Source organism: Glycine max, chromosome 9 (genome assembly GCF_000004515.6).
Source record: "Glycine max cultivar Williams 82 chromosome 9, Glycine_max_v4.0, whole genome shotgun sequence".
Taxonomy (NCBI): Eukaryota; Viridiplantae; Streptophyta; class Magnoliopsida; order Fabales; family Fabaceae; genus Glycine; species Glycine max.
In genome coordinates, this window is record NC_038245.2 from 7,668,686 (window position 1) to 7,679,209 (window position 10,524).

Genomic DNA, 10,524 nt, shown 5'->3' on the forward strand with positions numbered 1-10,524 from the left:
ATAGTAATATTAGTCACTTATTAATTTTTTTTTGTACACTAGATTACAATATTTTTAAGCACAGGCTAATTTCTTATTTTATTCCTACCTTTTTTTTACACTTTAATTTATTCTTTCTGAAAACGCAATTTATATCATTTTTAACTTTTGATATTTCCTTCAAAAAGAACTTTTGATATGTAATTTTCTTCTACCTTAGTTAACGATATATATTTTTCTTATACACCATTTTTAATTTTTAAAATTATCTTTAAGTGATATTTTAAATTATTTATAATTTAACAATACTCATATAATTAATTGATAGTAGTATAATTTAACATTATCTGTGAGAAAAGAAACAAGCAATTAGCTAGTAAGAGTAGGTAATCATCGTTGATGTTTAATTAATTAGTTAAATGTTAAATAATAAAATTCAATCTTGTTGTGTTGTTCGTGTCTCCCACTTCCCAAATCAATTTTTATCGATTAATTTAAACAGACTGATATCTGTCACACCTCAAGAATTCTAACCAATAGACAGCTTCGTTACCTTTTTTTTCTTCGATGCGATTATGATTATTGTTGCTTGTAAAATACTCAAAATGTTATGTGTTTTTGCTTACTTTATTCACAATATACTGTGAGATTGTAAAACACAAGATCGATGGAAATGGATTCAGGGTAGAGCAGTAGTACTTTTTAGCCAAAAAAGAAAGAAAAACAGTACAAAAGGAGAGTAGTACTAGAACACTAACCGGATTTTGAGATGTAGCCAGAAGAAGAAGTGCTATCCCAATTGAATTGGTGATCCATTTGATCAAAATATTAGATTACTCAATTAGTGATTAAATCGGTAGGTCAATGGTTAAACTGTATGAATTAGTATAATATATATATAATATTAAATCACACGGATAAATTATAATATAAAGTACTTACTATTTTTAATTAAAATATTTTATTCAAATTTAAGTACTATCTTATGAGTTTTTGATTTTTCATTGAAAAGAAAAAAAAATTCATTTTAAAGCATTTATGAGAAGCAACATGCTTTACTCTTGAACAATGTGCACAATAACTTTACTTTCGTTGCCTGTAGCCTTGTACAGTGTATACAAACCAGCCTTAATTTCAACTTCTCATAAAAAACAACTGCTCTTCACTTGAATCACTTCATATCCATAATATTTTTTTAAAAGTTTATTTGAAGTTGAAAGGCTGAAGCTGTGATGCACAGCAAATCTTCGATACTTTTCTTCTTCTTTGGCGTCTATCTATTTTTTTTTTTACACACACACACACACATATATATATATGTAAATATATATACTATCTTCTTTGTGCCACTTATTCTTCTTCTTCTTGATCATATCAATTCCTTTTTTTTTTCCTTTTGTATCTCGCCTTCTCTTTTTCGCGTTGTGTTATAGGGATAACCCAGCTTCTGGAATCCTTCATCTCAGCACATTGAAAAAAAAAAAAGTCTTCAACCCGTACTATACTGGTTTAAGTACATAATTGATCCAATAACGTACTTGGATAGGTCGTATGGCCGGTTTCCGGTCCGACCAATTAGAATCATTGGTCCGAGGCAAGTTTAATAACATCGGCTACAAGAAGTGGCTATTGCACGCACATACATGCAGCTTCGGGAAATATCCCTTAGTACGCCTGCTACAATAACTTTGATATGGCTTTTACGTTGTGTTTGGTCGTTGTGAGTAAAACAAGAGAATGAATGCAAGCATATAGTAAGTGAGAAAAGAAAAATAAAGTAGAAATAAAAATTATTTAGTTGAACAAGAATAAGACTACAGTGAAATTGAAAAAAAAAACATTTGAATAAAAGTTATTTGATAGATAAAAAAGAACTTAATATTAGGTAAAACTACACATTTATTATTATTATTATTATTATTATTATTATTATTATTATTATTATTATATAACAACAACTAACTAAAAATCTAAAACATGTACTAGAAAGACAGAGACAATAGATATCTAATCCCTCCAAATCTCACAATATTATGATAACAAATATCTTAAAGATTTAATGAACAAAAGAGATATTTAACCCTTCAATTCAGTATTTTAAATCTACATGTTTTTAACTCATTATTCTAACTTCTACACGTTTCTCATAATTCAAGTACTCTTTCATAAACCTATCAAAGTTTCACCTAACAATAATCATGTTACAAACTCACACAATAGACTCTGTTGTGTTTATAGCACACTCTAAAAGCATAAGTTCCCTAACTACATTTCTAATTTCTCAATCATAGTTTATGTATGGACAATGTCTATGCACTCAGAAGCACGACTACTAGAATGAGAGTTGACAAAAACCATGAAAGATAGGTTGTGCTTTCTAAGATCAAAGTGCAGCAAAGACTAGAAGTTGTATATGATCAGAAGGTATCCTTGGTCAAGGGATAAATATTCAAAAGTTACACATGACTTGTGTACCATCAAAAGATGCAAAGTTGAACAAAAAATGAGACATAATTGTGTGTATATTGTTTAGAAGCGCACACTAGAGACAACCAATATGAAAAAAATAGTCATGAAAAATGCTCAAAAGCACTTAGTTCAGAAAGCAACAAGATATGAAGGAGACCTATAAGTATTCAAAAGTACAAAACTTGTAAAATAAAGAAACCAAAAGTAGAATCGATTGTTGCACAAAGCACTACATTCACTGAGCTAGAAGCAACAACCAAACAGTATTCTAGAGAATAATCAATCTTCTTAAGTAGCAACTCATGAAAAGTTCAAGAAGATGTGATTAACTACAAACAACAAAGATAACAAGAGAGTGTTGGCTTCTCTCACAACTAATCAAACAATTTAAGTCAATTTGAATAAATAAACCGTTGTTTTCAACTATAGTTTTCAGTAAAGAGTTAACATCATCCACGATTTATTTTCATAGATAGAATTGGTAGCTATTTACTCTAAACAGCCCATTACCATTGAAACAGATCTAAGATACTAGTCCAGCTGATTACGTTTCAACCACTATCCCTTTTCATTGTTTTTATAAACCTTTGACAAACCATAGTGTCGGTCACATATACTAAATCTTTACCCCCAATTTGGGAAAGTAAACTTCTTCTCCAACTTAACTTTGACATATGTAGATCCTTTGTTTCTCTTTTGGAAGGGTCTTCTATAAAAGAAAAGCCACTACAAATTGTTTGAGCTTGATATATCCAAAACAATCATAATTATATAATTGTTTTAAAGTTTATGTCTATTGTTTCGGCCGTTGAATCTGTCATCTTTAACAAAAAAGAAAGAAAGAAAGAAAGGGTTCAATCGTTTTAAAGTGAAAAACGCATCTTTAAAAATGTAATTTTTCACTTTGACCATATCGATACATTTTTCATGTTAATTAACCAAAGTGATTTATTATTTTCAGATATAGCTTTATCAATTGTCTTGAAATAAAATCTTAAACATACTAAAAGCTTGTAACATTCCTAACAAAAAAAGCTTGTAACATTAGTTTTCATTCATAAAATACTTTCTAGATTTCCTCTTAATTCAAACAATGAAACAAAATAACAGTCTCATAAATAAAATAAAAAAGGTTGTTTTTAGACCTTTCGAATTATTGTAACTCGATTTTTACTTCAAAGAAATCATACTTTTTATCACTTCAACCAATGTATAAATATAAAAACATTATCATTTTTTCAATTAAAAACAAGAAAAAAATTCGTCAATGTATCTTTATTAATGCCAAGTGTATGGGTATCAGTTGATTACGTAAAAAAATATCATTTATTATCAAATTCATTTTTCTAAACTAATTAGTATAACTTATATAAATTTTAATATATGCATATATTAATTTTAATTCCATTATTTTTATATTAGTTATTACTTTTACGACAATAAATTTATTACTTTTATATCTAAGCAGGGACGTTCAAATAAAATGGTTATAAAACTAGTTACTCATAATTGTATATAACTATTTACATAATAATTAGTTATAACTAACTAGTTATATAACTATAATTGTTTTATTAGTTATTTAAAACTTAATTATTTAATTTTTATAACCGGTTATAGTAATTAGTTACAACTTATAACTGGTTTTTAGTTATAATAACCAGTTATAACTTATAATTGGTTCGAAATTACGACTCATAGCTTAGGTTTAAATTTTGTGACTTTCAGGTGTCCATATAATTACATAAAACCACGCGTATTTCTCTCTGTTCCCTCCTTCATGTTTTTGTATTCTTTCTATTTTTTTAATACTAATTTTTAAAATGTTTTTTAAATAAGTAAATATGATAAATTTTTATTTATAAATTGTGTTTAATATATTTTGAAAAATAATTTCTGAATATATGCAAAATATACTTTTAAAAATAAATAAAAATAGTAAAATTTTAACACTTCTGTTCTAGTATTTAGTATTTAGTTTTGAACTAATATTGTAGTATTATAGGTTGTACAATGTATAAGATAGATATTTATTATAAATGAATACTTTTAAATATATATATATATATATATATATATATATATATATATATTAATTAAAATTCATAATCAATAAATATTATGAATTTTGATTCAAGACATGATTTTCATGATGAATATATGAACAGAAAACCAAGATCTAGTGATTACATATTTTTTTATCTTTTCTTGTCTAAACAAGTTTTTCAAAAGAATTAAAAAATAATTTTTTCATATATTAAAGTTTGAATATGTTAAAATTTTAATGTTTATTGAAATCAATTTATGAAATATATCAAATAATTTTAAAAACTAATTTAAAAATCATTCTAATGCTCTCATTTGAAATCAATTCTATATTAAACTTAATTGTTTAGATAATTAAATGATTGAGAGTAAAAAGTGTCGTTAAATTGCATTAAGACGTGCCATGTTTAAGTTGATATATAAAGCAAAATTATAATTTAAAGGAAGATTGCATTCTTACTAAACAAAATTTAAGGAACGTAATTTTTTTTAATTTAACAATTAATTGAAGATAAAAAAATATTAATTTAATTTGGCATAAAAGCTAGTTAAATAATTTTTTATATAACTAGTTATTTATCTATAATTGATTATATAACTAGTTATTTATTCATAACCGGTTATGTAACCGATTTTTTAAATAATGATCAGTTATGGAAAACTACAATTGGTTATACAAAATTGGTTATAGTTATGGTTATAATGATTGTTTGTAATCTAGTCATTAATTAGTTATGATAATTGGTATTAGAATAACCAACTATAGGAATAAATTTTAAGACATTTTAAAGCTTTTTTTAAGCTTGTAAAACACTCTGATGAATATAAAAAAGATTAGACGATTAGAAAAATAATTTTCTTTAGAAAGAAAATGTAAGATCTAAAATCAAATTAAAAAATCCTTATACTTGTAAGTTTTACCTTCAGCTTGACTTAAACCTAGTATTCTTTATCCTATCAAGTCATTATTGACTCTAAAAAAAATTAACAAGATTTGTTGGAAGGTTGTTCACCGACTAAAGTATGATCGTCTAATAGACGAATATATCACTTTACACTTTAGTCTTTTGTCTGGATAGAGAATTTTTAACTGAGAAAAGTAATTTATCAGAGAATTTAAATTTTTGTAATCTAAAATTCATTGTTTAGATTTTTTTTATGAAGAATTTAAATTTTTAAAATTTTAAAACAGAATTTTAAACAACTAAAAATGTGGAATTTCAATTTCCTCCTAAAAAGTGAGAAATTGAAATTTTCTTCTTGATATAAGAATCTTCTAAAACGTTTGCATATTTCCTTTATAACCTTCATCCTCTCTTTCACGTGAAAGTTTCCGAAGTCCCGTTCTCGAACTTGCGACTCTTCCCTCACGCCAATAATCCTCTTCTTCAAGAAACACCGTCTGAACTCGTGGAACATCGATCGGGTGTGAGCGTAGGGGACACGTAGAACTGCACCCCGCCAGTCAGGGAGCAACTATCACTATCCATCACGTGGCGGAGGTGCTCGACAACACGGAGAGCCTGAGTTGTGCCTTGAGTCGTTGACTGAATGCTATGGTCGGGTGTGGTGATGTACGTCATCGTGTCTCGGTTCTCCTATGACTTCCCATGCCGCATCAGTATTCTTTTCCTTGGAAGCATAGCAACTATATCTTCTCTTCTCTTTACATTCATTTTCTTTCACCCTCACAATTTTAATTTTTTTTTCCAAACACAAATTTTGAAAATAAAAGAATTTCAGTTGAAGTATTTAAAATTCTTAGAATTTAAAATTTCTCAGAATTTAAAATTCTCTTATCCAAACACACTCTTAAGGTATACAAAATGTTTTGAGAGCTTTGTATCTTTACAAGAATTTACAGAAAGCTTTACAAGAAAGAATAAAAGAATGATTCGTGTAGGTAATTTGTGTCTTGTTTCTTCAAAGCTTTTTCTATATAGTTTTCATCTCCAAGTATTTGTTGTCTCTCAACGGTTAAATTCTTCACTCTATTCTTCGTCTGAGGCCTTGAGTAAATTAGGGCATGCAAGCAAAGTTCATACTAGTAGGATAACGTGTCTTGTACTTCAACAAGGAAGTCACTTCTTTCATCATAGCAGGTATGCAATAATAGAGCGTGTCTTTTGATGAGGATCAACGTCTTTTAGATTGTGAACTTCATCTATTCTTCATAGAACTTTGATAGATCTTAGGAAAATGTTTTCTATATAAAAGAATCTTAGACTGAGAGTAGATGAAGATCTTAAATGCACTCCTTAAATGTTATATCAGATCGTCTTATGAGTTCATCTTGAAAACTTCAAACGCACAGATACAGATTATGATTTGATAACATATTAGACACAACTTTTATCATTTGTATTTATTTGTATTTAATCAAAATAATTAGGAGTTTTGATTCGTCTTTAAGACATAAATGTCTTTTGATTTAACACCAACCCATGAACACCCCACATCTAAGTTCATATCTCTTCTACACTAATTAATAATACATAAATTATGAGTAAAAAACATTTGTCTATTGGTTGTCAAAGTAATAGTTGTTGTTTTGAAGGGTATCACAAAAGACAAAGTCTCATATTGCCAAGGATAATCTTGATTCAAGTATTTATATACCATTTTATGATATTGACTTTCAAAGTAACCAACAAGATATAAAATATTATTTTATTGTGACAATCTTTTATTTGATCCAATCACAAAAATGGTGAGATTTTTCATTTTTTTTGTCTTCAATCATCATTAATTATTTGACCATTTGATTAATTACGTATCAATTATCATTAATCATTTTAATTAACACCTTTATTACTATTCATTTTTCAAACAGTCATATAATCACTTTCTATCCTAAATATGAGTCTCTCAAATGCAATTTAGAAAAATCCCTCCTCTCTTGTTTTCGTTTTTCTTCCCTCTCCTTCAACATCATTTTCAACAATAAATTTTTTAAGAAATCAAAGTAATAATATCATTAATTTATATAAATAATGTACATCTCTATTGTTTTTTTTAAAGATGCATCTCTATTTCTTGAATATCTAAGATGACCTCATTAGTTGATCATTGATATTAAACTCTCAATAATTAGTTATAAGGATATTTTTTTATGTCATTATAATATTGCTGTGAATTATTTATTATGTTACTAATTTTAAGAAATCTAGTTGGTTATTTGTAGTGAGATTTTTTTTAATAATTTTTTTTATTCATAAGACTCGAATTTGAGATTTTTTAAAGAAATTTGAGCTCAATTTTATTCGAACCAACTATATGTTGGTAGTTATAAGTAGGTCTCTGTTTGAGTAATTATGACTATATTTGATAAAACATTTTAGTTAACTTTTAATTTTTTTACTAGTTGAAAAAGTCAGTTGGTTATTCAGTAAACTAATTTTTTTAATAGTTTTTCAATAGTTTTTAGCGTTTTTTGAACATTTCTTCAAATAATGTTTTTTAAAATATTAATTTTTTTATATTTTCTTTCATTTTTATCCTCAATATATTTATTCATTTTCCTTATTACATTTTTAAACAAAACATGCATGACTTTATTATTTTTCTGTCATTTTATACTTTTAAGTTAATACAACTGTTATTTTTACCGAACACTTATAATTTAATAAGTTAATTTTTTAATTTTTAGTTATAAATTTTTAACTAATTTTACCGAACATAACTTATATAATTATAGTCTATATAATTAAAAAAGTAGAAAAAACGAGTCTGCATGACATGAAGAGTTATTTCTCTAACTACTAATTATTTGAATTCAGCAAAAAGACTACTAATTATTTGATGAGAGTCATTTAAGCAACATTAATTTTTATAAGATTTTATATAATAAAGTCTCAAATGCTAGTTTCATAAAAATACATAAAAAAATCAATTGTGCTACAATAAACATAAGAAATTAATTATATTAATATTTTCTAATTTTAAATAATATTTACAATTGGCAGCGGTTTAGATGTTCAAAATTTAGTTGCATGTTTTGATAAAAAAAATTAATGTCAACAAGATGTGAGATGTCTTGAAATTGCAATAAAAGTGTAATACGTACCAGATCAATTATTAATATATCATCATCAAAACATACTGCAATAGTGCAATGTTCGATATTGGACAAAGACTTCTTTTTCGGGATGCATATTATCTGCAGTTAGAAACTTGTCTGATTGACGTCCAATACTGATTTCACAATTGCAAATTGTAAATTATATACGAGTTTCTTTTTTTTTCTTACAACAATTTTTCCCGGTGAAAATCATCTTCTGCTAATTGAAATTGAATCCTTTATTTCATCCAACAATTACTTACCGTACCTTTTTATTTTATAGCGAAGAAAACCAAAATATCCGACACTTTAATTAAATTGATATAGTAATAAATTAACTTCTAAACGAGAAATTAAACAGGGAAGTAGAATTGTTAATATCCTTGATAGATAGGGAGAAGATTAAATAAGATGGCATCTCATACAATTCTCTCATTTTTTTACCTACATAGCAGGCACCTATGAATATGAAAAATATTGATCTTAGTTAATCAATGTTCAATTTTGGCAAATAATTTTAGACTAACTTTTTTTTTTCATTGTTGTTTACTGCATGAAACATCATAACTAGAAAAGAGGCTAAACATTACAAAATAGGCATAGTTGTACTTTCACATGGTACTGAAAATGTACTGAGACATAAAAAAAAATGAAGGATGGTTCCTTTCTTGAGCTTCACTTCGGCATTTAGGTGGAACCTACAAATCAGTGGGTAAATGACAAATTGTTGCTTGAAGTGGACAATTTATATATGCGATACTCATTGGATAGAATCGTCATGGGAAACATGATTCTAAGTGACAACTACAGAAAATCTAACAATATTAATGTAAGTCTATATATGAAGGCATCACATCAATTTATTTTTAACCAACTAACTTCGTAATCAAGCAAATTACAAGCCCATGCAAGTGGTTCTCTTTATTCATTCACTCTAGCTATCTATGAATGTAACGAGACTCTGATTACGAGAAAAGCCTGAAATCTAAGCCACTTATTAAATTTGTGGAAAATTTTGGTTACTTGTGTCATCTCATGACACAAGAAAATAATTGGTTCTATTTTGTTGCTTTGACATGAATAAATGCTCCGATTTCATCCATTTTATTTTCAACGGTTTTGATTAAGAATTTACTCAATAAATAAAAAGTGGCGGTTAGGATTGAGAAATCATCAAATAATATAATTATAAAAAATTACAATAAGAATATATTAATGATATTAAATATTACATTTTTCAATATTTTTCTTTTATTTCTTATACGTTACCCGTCCCAAATCCATTTTTTTTTGTCAAATCTCTCTCCGGGTATGATTGCTCTATTTGCCATAATAATTGACTGTGTTCTAGAGAAACATCGTTGTCAATTATTGCATGCATAATTAATTATGTTTGGGTGCACTTCTTGTACGAGACTGAAAAAAGATTACAAGTAGTACAAGGTAGGCACGGTTAAAAGTTGAGATATTACGAGTCAATAAACATTTTCATTCAGATATTTTTATTGCATGCACAATCTTCTTCTTCTTCTTATTTCATAGTTCGTTTTACATGCTATGAGTTTTGTCAAATTGAAGTCTTCTTACACTTAAAATCATCGAAGTTGTTGAACACCAACCCCGTTCTAGATCGATTTCTAGTAACATATGGCGAACACCAAACTTCCAAACGTAACACAAGGCACATCGCTGCTTGCTTGAATTTATTTCTTAGTTGAATCTTGACTTTAAATGCAGTTTCAACTTAACAAGCATACGGGAGAAGTGTTGATTGTAAGATAATTTATTGTGTTATAAGAAATATGAAACACCAAAAACATTTAAAGGATAAATTATCCTTTTAAATGAAAAAAATGCAAATATCAAATTCACTATGCTATATAAAAGGTCAATGATAGTGTGGAAGCGCTGTCTAATGTTTTTTAATTTTATTTATTTAGTTAGTTAAAATTAATTGGTTTTCTTAATTC